Genomic DNA, 14,773 nt, shown 5'->3' with positions numbered 1-14,773 from the left:
GTAATAGTTAGTGGGTCAAATTGACATTAGTGTTCAACTGCAGTGATGAGAAAATTTGAAAGAGGATGGGAAATGGTCTCGGAGTGAACAAATTTAACAATTTATGTGGTTTTTCGTTTTTGGGGAAGTACATCCACTCCAAAATAAAATGTTAAACGGAAACAACATTTTGAAGTATGTGTGAAGTAATTTTGAATAATAATTGTCAGGTGAAGATCCTTTGTCAGAACATTCGATAATACCATTTCGTATGAAAATTTTTTAAAAACTTTGTTCACACTTATTAATGCACTGGCGCTGCGATTAGATGCAGACTACCTGAAAGATTACTTTTTAGTGGCTGCAATTAGCTGCGAAAGCTGCAAGCCTACTATTGCTTTCAATAGGCCTGCATCTTATAGCTACCGTATTTATCGGCGTATAACACGCGCCGGTGTATAACACGCACCTCAATTTTAGGAGGGAAGTTTAAAGAAAAAAACTTTTAGGAGGCAAGTTTAAGGAAAAAAACCTTACATTTTAAATGTCCATCAATGTAGCCTTCCACTGTCCCCCTGCAGCCTTGCACTGTCCCCCAGCAGCCTTGCACTGTCCCCCAGCAGCCTTGCACTGTCCCCCAGCAGCCTTGCACTGTCCCCCTGCAGCCTTGCACTGTCCCCCTGCAGCCTTGCACTGTCCCCCTGCAGCCTTGCACTGTCCCCCTGCAGCCTTGCACTGTCCCCCAGCAGCCTTGCACTGTCCCCCAGCAGCCTTGCACTGTCCCCATGCAGCCTTGCACTGTCCCCATGCAGCCTTGCACTGTCCCCCTGCAGCCTTGCACTGTCCCCCTGCAGCCTTGCACTGTCCCCCTGCAGCCTTGCACTGTCCCCCAGCAGCCTTGCACTGTCCCCCAGCAGCCTTGCACTGTCCCCCAGCAGCCTTGCACTGTCCCCCAGCAGCCTTGCACTTGCGGGACTGGGCGTGACTGGGAGCGGAGCCGAGTACACAGTACACTCGGCTCGGCAAATGTCGGTGGCGCTCCACAGACAGCGCAGATCGGCGGGGGATCGTCGTATAACACGCACACATGGGAGAAAAATGCGTGTTATACGCCAATAAATACGGTAATTGTGGGAACCTCTGCAAGTGTCAAGAACCTAAAATAAAAATGATATACTTAAAGGCCATATCAAGAAATGTGCAAAATAGGAATTATGTGAATAATGTCCAATGATAATATCCAAAAGAAAAAAGCACAAGTCCTTAATGTTTGGAAAAGTGGACCAAACAATAAAATTGTGAATATCCAAAACGTGATTCAAAGTAACTGACACTTGAACTGGATAACAATGTGACATAGAACAACGTGCCCAAACTTGCTGATAAGTGATCCACCACCAGATAGTCAAAAGGCTTACCAGAACGATTGAACCCAAATGGGTATACACCTAATGGGTCAATCAGGCCTGTAGGGCTACACACCCAAGGGGAACTGTCACAAGGGACACGACCTCCAGACAGAAAACCAACTCCAACGATGGACCTCAATGGGGTAGATATTTAAACGCAAAACCGCATGGATGGTTTTTCCAATAGGATACATTTCTGAAAAGGAAGAAGAGGTAGGCACATAATGTAATTCTGTTTAACTCAGAAAAAAAATATTGATAAAAAAAAAAAAAAAGAGGAGGAAATACACATTTTAGTTGATAAAAAAACGCTTAGAGTAAAAGTGACTTCAGCAGAGCGTCCCAACGCGATTCGTCTCACAAGACATCATCTGGGGTGCTCATCTGCTGTAGGCACTGTACTTATATAAAAAAAAAGTTACCTGGTAATGAGCCACAGCCTCATGGTGTCAATTGTGTGGATTAGCATCCACTTCTGGAAACAGGCAAAAATGGCATCACCACGTGCGCTCCAAGCCTCGTTCTGAAGATGCCGAAACTCTACGATTATTGCCTGCGGCTACAGCAGCTAGCACTAATTGTGTTATGCCGGTTGAGAAGGATCTCTGCCCTGACCCCAAAAGAGAATCAAATCATCTTTGGGCTGTTTTACAGTTAGAAATTCAGTCAGACAAGAAACGAAAAAATAAATCCATCTTCAATTTTTCTCATCACCGTGGTCGAAAACAATCATCAATTTGACCACCTTTAACATTAGAAAATTGCATGAATGTTAGGAAAACAACTGTTTTTGAATGATATTCTGCCAGTGTGTGGGCTAGCTTTACTCCCTTATCCTGCTCATGTAGCTACCTTGGCTCCATCTGACAGGGTTATCTATGCTGTACTTTGGCTGCACCTGTTGGGTCCTCCCGATACCTCTCTGGATCCCTCACATGGGCACCAGTTATCCCTTTATGCCCTCAGGCTGACTACCCTCCAGCACACATTTGCATTAGTGCGTTGGCTTAGGATCTAACTGGTGGAGCTCCCTTTTAATTGGAAGCTTACTCCATTCTCACATGGCCCCTTTGATAAGCGTGAGTCTTTGTGGTTTTACGGATTGATGTGGTAACCTCATTTGAATTCTGCCTGCCCTGACCTTGTTTAGCTCCCTGACTACATGTTTGCTCTGGTTAGCCATAGCAATGACCCCTGGCAATACTGCAACAGCCTTTTCTTTCATCCTGGATCACTGTCTACTTGCAGTTGTTTATGACCCTGCTAGTTTATCGGCTTCCCTCTGCTCATTATCACAGCCCTGGACTGCTAAAATGCCTGCTAGCCAAAGCCTTGAAAGCTTCAGCCACCCAGACCAAGCTACAGTATATAATTTGATGTTATACGTTTTTTGGAGTCACATGACTACCAACATGCAGTGTCGTAGAAAGAAGGCTTCTGTAGGTGAAGAGCCAAGCAGCTGTAGAACATAAGTTAGAACTCCTAACTTACACCTGGCTTTAAACTCATGATCATTGCTAGAAGGTGTAAAAAGGCTGTTAGGGTTGTGTACTTGATATAAAAGAAGATATAATAAATTTAAACCTATGTTTTTCCCATTCAGAGCAAAAAAAACGGTAATGCCGGTCCCACCAGATACACCTACTTGCTTTCCTTTGAATGCCTCTATTTGGCCTTCTTATAAACCTGTGGAACCTCAACGTTTTGAGTTGCACCTATAGAAGGGTGAGAACTTTCTCCACAGTCCCATGTGACAGTGATGAGTGCCTGAGCCTCCAATCACCAATGCTGGAAAGTGAATGTGGATAGGCACCGCTCTAGGTGAGTATTAGGCAAATCCCATCATCGTTCCCAGGTGATAGGTGCTTGCCTGGCTCGCCCCCATGATAAACCAGGAAAATGAGAAGAAATGGCCACATACCACAGCGCTTAGTCATAATTGGTTATGACGAAGCACTACGTTGCGTGAAATGCGCTAACATCCCTTTGTCCTGTGCCACATGATCTCTCAATTTTTAGAATATAGCATAGTACATCCTACTGTGGTGTGCAGACACCTCTTCTAATTTTCCTGGTTAAGCACCAGTGCTGTCCTGTGAAAAGAAAGGGAAGTGAGTCACATGCTCCCCCATACCTAGGAGTACCAAGCATGCAACTTTGCAGAGCTGAGAGATGGGGGGAGCAAAAAGAAAAGGGCGCATGTGCAGCTGGGGGTACCATCATTAAAGTAAACCTTTTTCTTTGCCCTACACAGAACACAGGTTCGCGGTCATAAGACATATATGGGAGCTGCCATTACTAATCATTTTCTGAAAATGCCAGTTGCCTGGCTTGAGTAAGTGACTCAGAGCAAGGGAAGTTGGGGAAAAGTCAAACATTAATTTCTGCATACTAATTCTGGTTTGGTGAGTACTGAAGCTAGAACAGGTTTTCTCAGGCTTTTACTCCAGAAAAACCCTTGAAATAATTTACAAGTCTGGGGAAGACCTCTGCTAAAAACAATTAATCTGGGGTTGGCGAGAAAAATACTCTTGGCATTGGTGGTTAGTGGGAAGAATTCCCCTCCGAGATCTTTGTCTCTTGCAAATGGTATTGACCCTAGACCTATGCAGTCACCATCAAGTGGGAGGTCAATCAGCCACAACTTCAGGAACCTCTAACAACCTCTTGAGGAACCCTAGGGTTACACGTAGCCCTGGCTGAGAATGGCTGTACTAGAGGTAAAGCACGACAGCCAAGCATTTCAGAAGGAGAGATCAGCAATGGCAGCCTCGTTATTTTTCTCATTAGAGATCTATTTTCAAATTTTAAAGTGGACCTATCACCCATGCACAGTAGTGGTTAACGTCTTCTCATTTCGAGAAAATGTGATAAGCATCTTCGGTTCGCTGTGGTCTTAGGGTGTGAAAACGGTACGGGAACCTGCGGAAAGAAACATGATATATGTGATGAGTACATGTCTAATATATAAGTTACCGACCATGGAGTCTGCAAAATTCTGCTAATCTTTTTTAGGGGAATTCTAGATGTTCTAGAAAGAACTGATTATGTTTTCTTTGTATTAATCATAAACTAATCCTCTTATACTAATAGTAATTATTTCCTTCCTTAGTACATCATACTAGTTGCCCGAGTTAATGACACTGGAAGATATAAAGATAGAATTAAGTTATTGTTATTGGCACTGGAAAATATATTTTTGATGCAGTTGTCCTAGTTAAAAAATAAAATAAAAAAATTATATATATATATATATATATATATTTATATATATATATATATATATATATATATATATATATATATATATATATATATATATATATATATATATATATATATATATATATATTCTTTTGTTATGTAGCTGAAGGACTTTATATCACTCCTGTAATGCCCCTGTACAGCAGCACTCAGACTGAGGTGGTGACAGCACTAGGATCAGGGGAGCTAACAGGAGGGATGGGCTCATTGGATGCTTCATTGTCCATTCACAGGCTGGGGACAGGGAGGTGACCAAATTCCATCAGAGAATAGTCTGCGCCAACCTGGCTGTGGTCTGTGGCAGGACTTTGTAAATCTTAGGGCTATTTGGACAAATCACTCAGCAGAAGGAAAAAAGTTTTGTAATTTAGCTTTAATTCTAGACAAAAGAAAATTTTTAGGTTTAGACAGAGTAAGAAAGAAATAGAACCTTTGTTGTTTTTTTTATTTGCAGTCTGTGTCCCCATTGGGAATATTTCCCATCTCTTCCTGGACAAGAAACCTCCCCAACTGGGAAGCTCGCCACAAAAACACTTTTTTCCCCCAGTAGGATGGGGAAAAGCTTTGTTTTATTCAGTAGTCAATAAAAAGAAAGCCAATGCGTTTCAGTTCAGTCACTCATCATCAGGACCTAACTACTGTGTAATACCAAATATTCTGCTTGATCTGGGGGCACTCAAGCATGCTCGCTCCGCTCTGTGTGTCCAACTGACAAACAGAGCATGGTTCGGCCCCATCCCCCCACTCACTCCTTACTGCCTGTGATGGATAGCACTAGGAGACAATGGCTCCCGCTGCTGTGCCTGAGCCAGCGAGGAGGTAGGGAGCCTCTGCTCTCATGCACATCGCTGGATCGAGCTCAGGTAAGTATAAAGCAGCCCATGGAGCAAATATCTCAAATTCATTGTTGACAGGAGAAACCCTCCCGCCAAGCCATTGTGTTGAGTGAATACTGGTGATGATTAAATACTCCCCATGACTAAGCTCCAGGGGACAGAGCGAAATGCGTTGAAGGTGTGGCCTGGTCAGAGTCCAGGCTGAGGTTGCCACTCTATCCACCTCCATAAGATTTCTCAGATGTGCGACATGAGGCTGCGTACACACGGGCGGATTGTCTGCCCAACTAAGTTCGTCAGACAATCCGACAGACAGTCCGTCCAAATTTTGAATGAACGGACTTGACCACACACGATGAACAGACAGTCCGCTGAAAACTTGCGCGATGACGTGTACAGCACGTACGACGGGACTAGAAAAACGACGTCCAATACACTGCAATGCAACCTTCGGCCGTGTAAATCCTTTCTCAACATGCGCCATACTTAGTCCGTCCAACTTGCCTACACACGAGCGGACTGTCCGCTGAAACCAAGTTTGGACGGACAAAACCAAGTTTGGACGGACAAAATTACGGAAATTCCGAAAGACTAAGTCCGTCAGATTGTCCGCTGAAAAAGTCCGCTGAAGCCCACACACGAGCGGATTGTCCGCTGAAACACGGTTCAGCGGACTGAGTTGGGCAGACAATCCGCCCGTGTGTACGCGGCCTGAGGGATCACCCCTTTCCTTTTTGAGCCATTGCAGGAGTCAGGATGGGATCTATCCCTCGCCAACAGTCTCAGTAGCAGATGCAGAGGAACCCACCTGTTTACCACTTATCCACTGAGCGGCACACAAAGAAAACACAGGTCACATTGTGTTCTCCTGGCGGGGTAAGCCGTCCCCACCTGGAGAAGACAGTGGTTATTGCTAGCAGCTTTACAAACCACTAGCAATAATTGCATGTAAAATCTGGCAACAACAAAGCCTGGGGAATGCCCAGGAAAAAACCCAAGCCTACTTACCAGCCAGCTCGCAGACAACCAAATTAACCTGTCTAAGCCCTTGTACACACGGTCGGAGAATCTGTCGGAATGAGTCTTATCGGACCGTGTCGTCAGATAATCCGACCGTGTGTGGTATGCATCGTCCGAATCTCCGTCCGACCTAATTTTCCAACATGTTGGAAAGATTTCCCGACCAACTGGGCCGGACGGACCTAATCCGATCATGTGTAGAGCATTTTCATCGGACCAAGTGCCACGCATGCTCAGATCAAATTCCTACATCAAAGCTATTGGCTACTAACCTGAATGTAGTCCCATCATAACGAAATTACGTCATCACGTTCTGAAAGATCGGATTTTTTGCCAACTTGGCCCGACCGTGTGTATGCAACAGTTTCGGACACAATCCATCGGACTAAATCCGACGGGCAAAATCCGACGGATTTGGTTGGCAAAATCTCTGACCGTGTGTACGTGGGCTAAAGTAATAGACAAAAGTATCCCTGCGCTATCAAAAATCTATTAAGCCTCAATTAGGGTTGCAGCCAAACACCGACAGAGGTATAAGCCCTACCACTGAAACATATAGCAACAAATCAAATAAATGGTGTTGCGCTCCCTTAAACTAAATAATATTAATCCATGAAATGCTAACCAATAAAAACATAAATTATCTGTGCATAAATTCTGATTCCTGTGATAAATTGTGATCAGTGATCAAAGTGACTAGTGCAACAAAGCATTCCAAACGAATATATATATATATATATATGTAAAGAAATAGAAACCACATATATAAAATCGCATAGACCAAAGTAAAAATCGCATAAAATCACCCAGTGATAGTGATGAATACCAATAAATAGATTTTCTTACTCGGTGTAAATAGAAACACATAAAATCGCAAACATAGAAAAGAAATCGCATATACCCATAAAGTGATAAATGCAAATAAATAAAGTATAAAATCACACAGTGATAGCGATGAATACCAATAAATAGATTTTCTTACTCGGTGTAAATAGAAACACATAAAATCGCATAAATAGAAAAGAAATCGCATATACCCATAAAGTGATGAATGCAAATAAATAAAGTATCACACAAAGTGTGTATAAAGCAAAATTGAATAGTGAAATCCCTGATGAAGTCACATGACGATACGCGTGGGAAGGAAGTGCTTGTGGATACAGGAAGCCACGTCTGAAAGACGAAAAGGAACATTTTAAACTGCTATATGGCGTTTTTAAACTGATTTGTTTGTGAGTACCTTTCCATTTGTTTGAGTTTTGTAATAAAAGTGTATACATACTTCACCATTTGGAGCCCTCCTGTTTCCTTCTCTGTGAGATCCTGCCTTAATGTGGGGAGAAGTCCTCCTAGCTTGGAACTAAGGGTACACCGCTGTCACCATCTGAGACCTTGGTCTCTTTATGCTGTTTGCCTTACAGCAGTAAGGTAAGGGGCCACCCTATATGTTAACTGCGGGACACTGAAGAGACACCAGAGTGTGCACAGTTTACGTTGTATTGCACCTGCTACTACGAGAAGCACTTTACGGATTTTTTTGCCACTTTTTTATTTTTGTTTGCAGTTTGAGAGACTTCTATATTTGTTTGCACTGAATGTTTCACTATTCAATTTTGCTTTATACACACTTTGTGTGATACTTTATTTATTTGCATTCATCACTTTATGGGTATATGCGATTTCTTTTCTATTTATGCGATTTTATGTGTTTCTATTTACACCGAGTAAGAAAATCTATTTATTGGTATTCATCACTATCACTGTGTGATTTCATACTTTATTTATTTGCATTTATCACTTTATGGGTATATGCGATTTCTTTTCTATCTTTGCGATTTTATGTGTTTCTATTTACACCGAGTAAGAAAATCTATTTATTGGTATTCATCACTATCACTGGGTGATTTTATGCGATTTTTACTTTGGTCTATGCGATTTTATATATGTGGTTTCTATTTCTTTACATATATATATATATTCATATTCGTTTGGAATGCTTTGTTGCACTAGTCACTTTGATCACTGATCACGATTTATCACGGGAATCAGAATTTATGCACAGATAATTTATGTTTTTATTGGTTAGCATTTCATGGATTAATATTATTTAGTTTAAGGGAGCGCAACACCATTTATTTGATTTGTTGCTGTACGTGGGCTAAGCCCTTGTACACATGGTCAGAGATTCCAACAACCAAATCCGTCGGATTTTGTACGACGGATTTTGTCCAAAACTGTTGTATACACACGGTCGGACGAAGTTGCCGGAAAATACAATCGTTCAGAACGTGATGACGTAATTTCGTTACGACAGGACTATGTTCACGCTAGTAGCCAATAGCTTTGATGTAGGAATTTGATCTGAGCATGCGTGGCACTTTGTCCGATCGGAATTCTCTACACATGATCGGAGTATGTCCGATCGGAGCATTTTGTCGTAAAATATTTTCGGCAAGTTGGAAAATATCCGACAAAACGCTCCGATTGGACAAAATATGCGTTAAAAACAGGAGTTTAGTCCACAAGCATTTGCAAACGCATGCGTAAACCACAGAGCCTCGTCACGGCACTCTGGTAACTGTGGTCCTAGCACTAAAATATAAGTGTCCCCACAGTGGAGGCACATGCATTCTGGTGGATAAATGAGGGCAGGTGGACTGAAGGAGAGCCTAACCCCTTCTTAAAGGTACGGGAGCACACCAAACACCCAGCAAAATACCACAATGGCTGCAAAGGTGTTGGTGCGCTGCTGGACCAATACAAACACCAACGTGATTATGAAAAAATATTGCTACTGCCCTCATCTATAGCTGGCTATCGCAGTAACTCTGGCAGGGTGGTTGTACCCCAAGTCGATCGATCAACTAGGTACATGCAGCCTGCCCATACATGGTTCGAATCTCCTCTGGTTTAGCAGGACTGTCGAACTGTCTATGGCCGGCCTAAGGGGGGCGTGGCACAGAGAAGGATTTTTTTTAATGCAGAGAATGCAATAAGGTAAAAACCCTCAGCCTTTACAACCACTTTAATTTAGTGTACTTGGACATTTCTCTATCTAGATAACACTTGGGGGGTTATTTACGAAAGGAAAAATCCACATTGCACTGCAAGTGCACTTGGAAGTGCAGTCGCTCTAAATCTAAGGGGCAGATCTGAAATGAGTGGAAGCTCTGCTGATTTTATCATCCAATAACGTGCAAGCTACAGTGCTGTTTTTTTTTATTTTCCTTGCATGACCCCCTCGGATCTACAGCGACTTTACAGTGCAAAGTGGAGTTTCCTTTAGTAAATAACCACCTTGGTCTTGTGAATACAAGTGTCTGTGTAGCCTAAGCTAACCAATAGGAGACTTGCTTTCTTTTTGTAACCTACAGTGGAGAGAGGACAGCGGGATTCTGATTGCCGGTGGGTGTCATTCACCATGTTCGGTATTTTGTCAGCTTGCTCTGGGTTATGGAAGTAGGAGTTCACTTTTGGAATCCAAAGCATCCCCTGTCCTCCTGCTTATCAGCACGCCTGATATATTTTGGGCATGAGAGGGCACCGCAAGGTCATTTATCCAAGCAAATATGAAACTAACTGGATAAGATTATGGGTGCTAAGAGACCAGTCCAGGCAGATTTCTGACCCTGAGATTTCAGTCCTTTACATTCTTCTATCCCTCTGGGGTCTATATGGTAAGATAGATCTCTGCAGTCAAAGTCTGAGGGGCTCCCTCCATCCATGTTGGATTTGTATTCTTTTTATATGATCAGGAATGTAAAGGGAAGGGCTGGGACACCAAAACCTCTCTGGGGAAAGTGGCAGGAATTGGGGCAGCTTCTCTTAAAAGGACTGGTACAAAATTGTAATTTTTTTTTACATGTGTGTCAGTTAAAGGGGGGGAAAAACCCCCTCATAAGGCCTTATGCACACCAAGCATTTGCTCAGCTCCTTTGAACGCCTTTTCTACTAGCAGAAGAAAAGCTGCTTAGAAAATGCAGTAAAAGCCCCGTATTGCACACACATTTATGCATTCTGTTGGCCAGAATATTAATGTATTCTGTTCATTAGAATGCATTAGTGTACATACGTACTGATGATGTTTTTAAAAAAAGGAGGAAGTATAATTATTATGATCTGTAATTTTGTGGGTGGAGTTTAGGAGGTGATTTGGTTATGACGTTGCTTCTAGGCCTCTTTATGTTTTGCACTGCACAAGAGGTATATCTGTAACCCATAGCAACGGGATTTCAGCTGTCGTTTTTTTGAAGGCCCCAATTAGTTGATGTGGACACATCCATAGCAACCAGACTCTAGCTTTGATTTTTTAATTTTTTTTAAAAGCCCTGAACCAGAGTCCTGCTTTCATTTTTTAAAATGTCTTGACTGGTTGCAATGGACAGGACACATCCATAGCGTAATTTTTTTAATGACCCTGACTGGTTGGTGTGGACAACCCACATCCATAGCAACCATAGTCCACCTGTCAAATTGTTAACGGTCGTGGCTGGTTGTCGCGCACAACACACAGCAATAGCAACCATGTTCCAGTTGTCATTTTTTAAAGGTCCTGATTGGTTGCCATGGATAGCACTACACCCATAGCAACTGGATTTCAGCTGTAATTTTTTTTAATGGTCCTGGCTGGTTGTCGCGGAAAACACACAGCCATAGCAACCATGTTTTTTTCGGCTGTCTTTTTCAAAAGGTCCTGATTGTTTGCAATGGACAGCACACATACATGGCAACTGGATCCTATCTATCATTTTTAAACGTTCTTTATTAATTGACAGGGAGAGCACACATTCATAGCAACCGGAGTCAAGCTGTCGTTTTTAAAAGGTTCATATTGGTTGCCGTGGACAGCACAGAGCCATAGCAACTGCAGTCCAGCTATTATCTTTTAAAGGTCTCGAAAGGTTGCAGTGGACAGCACACATGCATAGCAACTGGATTTCAGCTGTCATTTTTAAAAGGTTCCACTTGGTTGCTGTGGACAGTACACATCTATAGCAACCAGGATCCAGCTGTCATTTGTGTTTGCTGTCCATTGATTGCCATGGACAACACACTCCCTTAGCAACTGGAATCCAGGTATAATTTTTTAAAGGTCCCAATTGGTTGACGCTGACAGCACACTTATCCATAACAAACGTATTTCAGCTATCGCTTTTCAAAGCGATGGGTTGTCGGGCAGTGCCTGCGTAACCCATGCCTCTGGCAGATATAGGTGGCACAGTTAGGCCTGCAGGATGACTGAGTGTATTTAGTGGCCCCTCCTGGCTCGTTTCACTCCATAACATCCTGAGTTTGACTGCCAGTCTGCTGTAGACATTCTCCAGGAATGAATTCCATGTGTCTGGAAGCGGCCCAAAAAAAGTGTGTGGCTCCTCCGCTGACGAGAGCGTGTACTCAGGAACCTGCTCCCACTTGCTCTATGACTTAACAAGATGCAGACCTGTGGGATTATGTCCTTATAAAGAGACGGCGACTCGGGCTGTCACTGGGAATTAGCACGGAGGCTCGTGTACTTTCAGCAATCATACGCCACTATAAGACATACAGCAACATATGAAGTTGAAAAATGTATACAGGAACAATGTTATTATTGCCCACCCTAGGGCCCCTTTCACACCTGCAGCAAAGGGGCGGTAATACCAAGTGGTTTTACCACCCCGACTGCTCACCTAGGCCTTCCACAACAGCAAGAGCGGGTGGTTCCATGATGCTTTGCTTCTTGGCTGTGGCAAATTTAAGTTGCCCACTGGGGTCATTGGGCCCGCACTGCAACCGCTAGCCAAACGCTCGCTGTGTGATATTTGTGGAGACGGCAGGATCGTCTCTTGAACGCCTGGAAGCTGCTGCTGAAAAGCGATCCACTACACGATGGAACACTTTTCAAAGGGAGGTAGAACCAGCCTCGCATGTGTAAGGGGCCTAACAGAAAAGGTTTTTTTGCCGTGGTCTTCTTACTTGCTGTTCCAATGACAAGGGGGCACTGAAACGGGAAGTGATGAGAAATCGCTCCAGTGGGAACACAGACAACAAGAACATCATTTCCTTTTAGTAGAATGGGCCATGAAGTATGGAGAGAGTGAAAGCGCCACAATTATAGTGCAAGTCCACTAGTCCAGTAAGGCCGGGTTCACACCATTGCGAATTGGATGCAGATTCACCGCATCCAATTTGCAATAGCAGGAGATTTTGACCGGCTGTCTGTGGAGCCGGTTCACATATCTCCGCTGCAGCTCCGGTGTGAATTTGTACAGGGATCCTGTGCGTCTTTTGGTCTGTTTCAGGTAGAAATTCGGGCTGAAATCAGACCTGAAGCGGTGAACGGGGACACACAGGACCCCTGCTGTGAGCTGCATGCGAAGATAGTGTGAACTCAACCTTAATCTTTATTTTGCACAATGGGAATCACACAGATGTCTTCAAAGCTGATATACGGCTTTGAAAATGTGTGATTTCAGATGAAGTCGTATGATTTCAAAGCCACATTCCATGTGAACGAGGGCTTAAAGTCGTATCCTTCTAGCTTTGGGTTGAGCAATCTACCAGCACACCTATGCTAGTAGAATTCTTTAGAATTAGAAACGGATAGGGTAGGTTAACGTTAGAAACACTGTGAGCGTTCTATTGCTGTCTGTGTGTTCCTGTCTGCTGATATCCATTCCCCTCTTTTTTGGTCCTGGTGTCACAGGGACAGGAAGTGAGGGGAAATCACAGACAGCAGTAAAACTATGACAGACATTTTAGACCTTCAGCATTATTATTATTATTATACAGGATTTTATACAATTCAACACAGGAGGGATCAGAGGTCCCTTCTCATTAGAGCTTACAATCTAGAAGGGAGGGTCAAGTGGAGAAAAAGGTAATATAGCTGTGGGGGATGATCAGATGGAGAAAATGAAAATACAGTTGTTAGGTGTGGGTAGGGTAGGCTTCTCTGAAGAGAAGGGTTTTCAGGGATCGTCTAAAAGCTAATAGAGTAGGAGATAATCAGACAGATTGGGGTAAGGAGTTCTATAGGATTAGAGAGGCTCTGGAAAAGTCCTGGAGGCGAACATGGGAGGAGGTGATGATGGAACTAGAGAGCAGGGGGTCTTGAGAAGAACGAAGAGAGCGATTAGGTTGGTATATAGCATTCTATCCAAGGGCTGTCTTAAGATTTAGCTTCTTACCCTCCTTTTTTGGATCATATTATTTGCTACATAAAATAAATCTGTCATGAGAAAAATGAAAATAGCTGCCTAGGTTTCATGCTGACCCACCAACTTCAATATAAAGTAGATGTAAACCCTAACGAAATGACATTTGGTTTGCCAAACCACAATTGCCATTTTGTTAAAACAAAAGCACTTTTTGTCATCCTCTGTTGCTCCTCACTGCTTCAGGCCTTCTGCAGCCACTTTCAGTCCACATGCGCTCCAGTGATGGCTGTATTGCATTTTGTTAAATTCTCATTGGCAGTCCTTGTGACGGGGGGTGGATTTACTAAAACTGGAGAGTGCAAAATCTAGTGCAGCTCTGCATAGAAACCAATCCGCTTCCAAGTTTTTTTTCAAAGCTTAATTGAACAAGCTGATTGGTTACCATGCACAGCTGCACCAAACTTTGCACTCTCCAGTTTTAGTCGATCAACCCCCAGGTGACAACATAGGAACGTAACTGGTAGATAGGGACAGAGTGTTGTCACCCTAAGTACCTAAAGAAGGGTCTTCAACACAAGTATTTTAACAAAAGCTGAACGTTTTGAAATGCTGAAAGGGTCTTTTAAAATGATACCAACATGTTACAGCTTCTAGGAGGTTTTAGCGGTTGGAATTCCATATACTGTAGTTTAGGAGTCTTTAGTGAGATTTTGGGCGCCTCTGAAAAAGAACAATGTGCACAATCTCTGCAGGGTTTGCACGTCTGCTGTGTGAATCAGGACGCTCTCTCTAATCCAGGAAAGCCCATGAATGTCCCCATTTATAGCGTAGCATGAAGCACTCTCTGTCTTGCTGTCTAACAGCAAAGTTTGTATTCTCTTCCTCCTCCCTGCTATCACAATGCCCGCTTGTCTGCCTTCCTGTCTGACTATGACAGACCAGGACAGATGATACTGTTACATTAATCAGGACACGTGTAGCCCCCGGGAGATCACCTGGCATGCTGGGACTTGTAGTGGTTTTTGTCTAGGAGAGCAGTCAGCATTATCATCAGTAATATTAAAGTGTATGTAAACTCTCTTATTTGCTCCCTTTTTGGTCGGTTATATATTGAAAGCTTTTCCTT

General features: G+C 43.1%; 1 protein-coding gene across 11 annotated transcripts in view; it reads left to right on the top strand.

Annotated features, from left to right (window-relative positions):
* The window catches only part of EPN2 (epsin 2), a 117,747-nt gene that overhangs the window by 19,896 nt on the left and 83,078 nt on the right, over positions 1–14,773 (top strand). The gene's annotated exons all lie outside the window — the stretch shown is intronic.

The sequence above is a fragment of the Lithobates pipiens genome, unplaced genomic scaffold, assembly GCF_037356315.1.
Source record: "Lithobates pipiens isolate NorthernLeopardFrog02 unplaced genomic scaffold, aLitPip1_a1.2 Scaffold_22, whole genome shotgun sequence".
NCBI lineage: Eukaryota > Metazoa > Chordata > Amphibia > Anura > Ranidae > Lithobates > Lithobates pipiens.
This window is presented reverse-complemented; position numbering and strand designations above follow the sequence as displayed.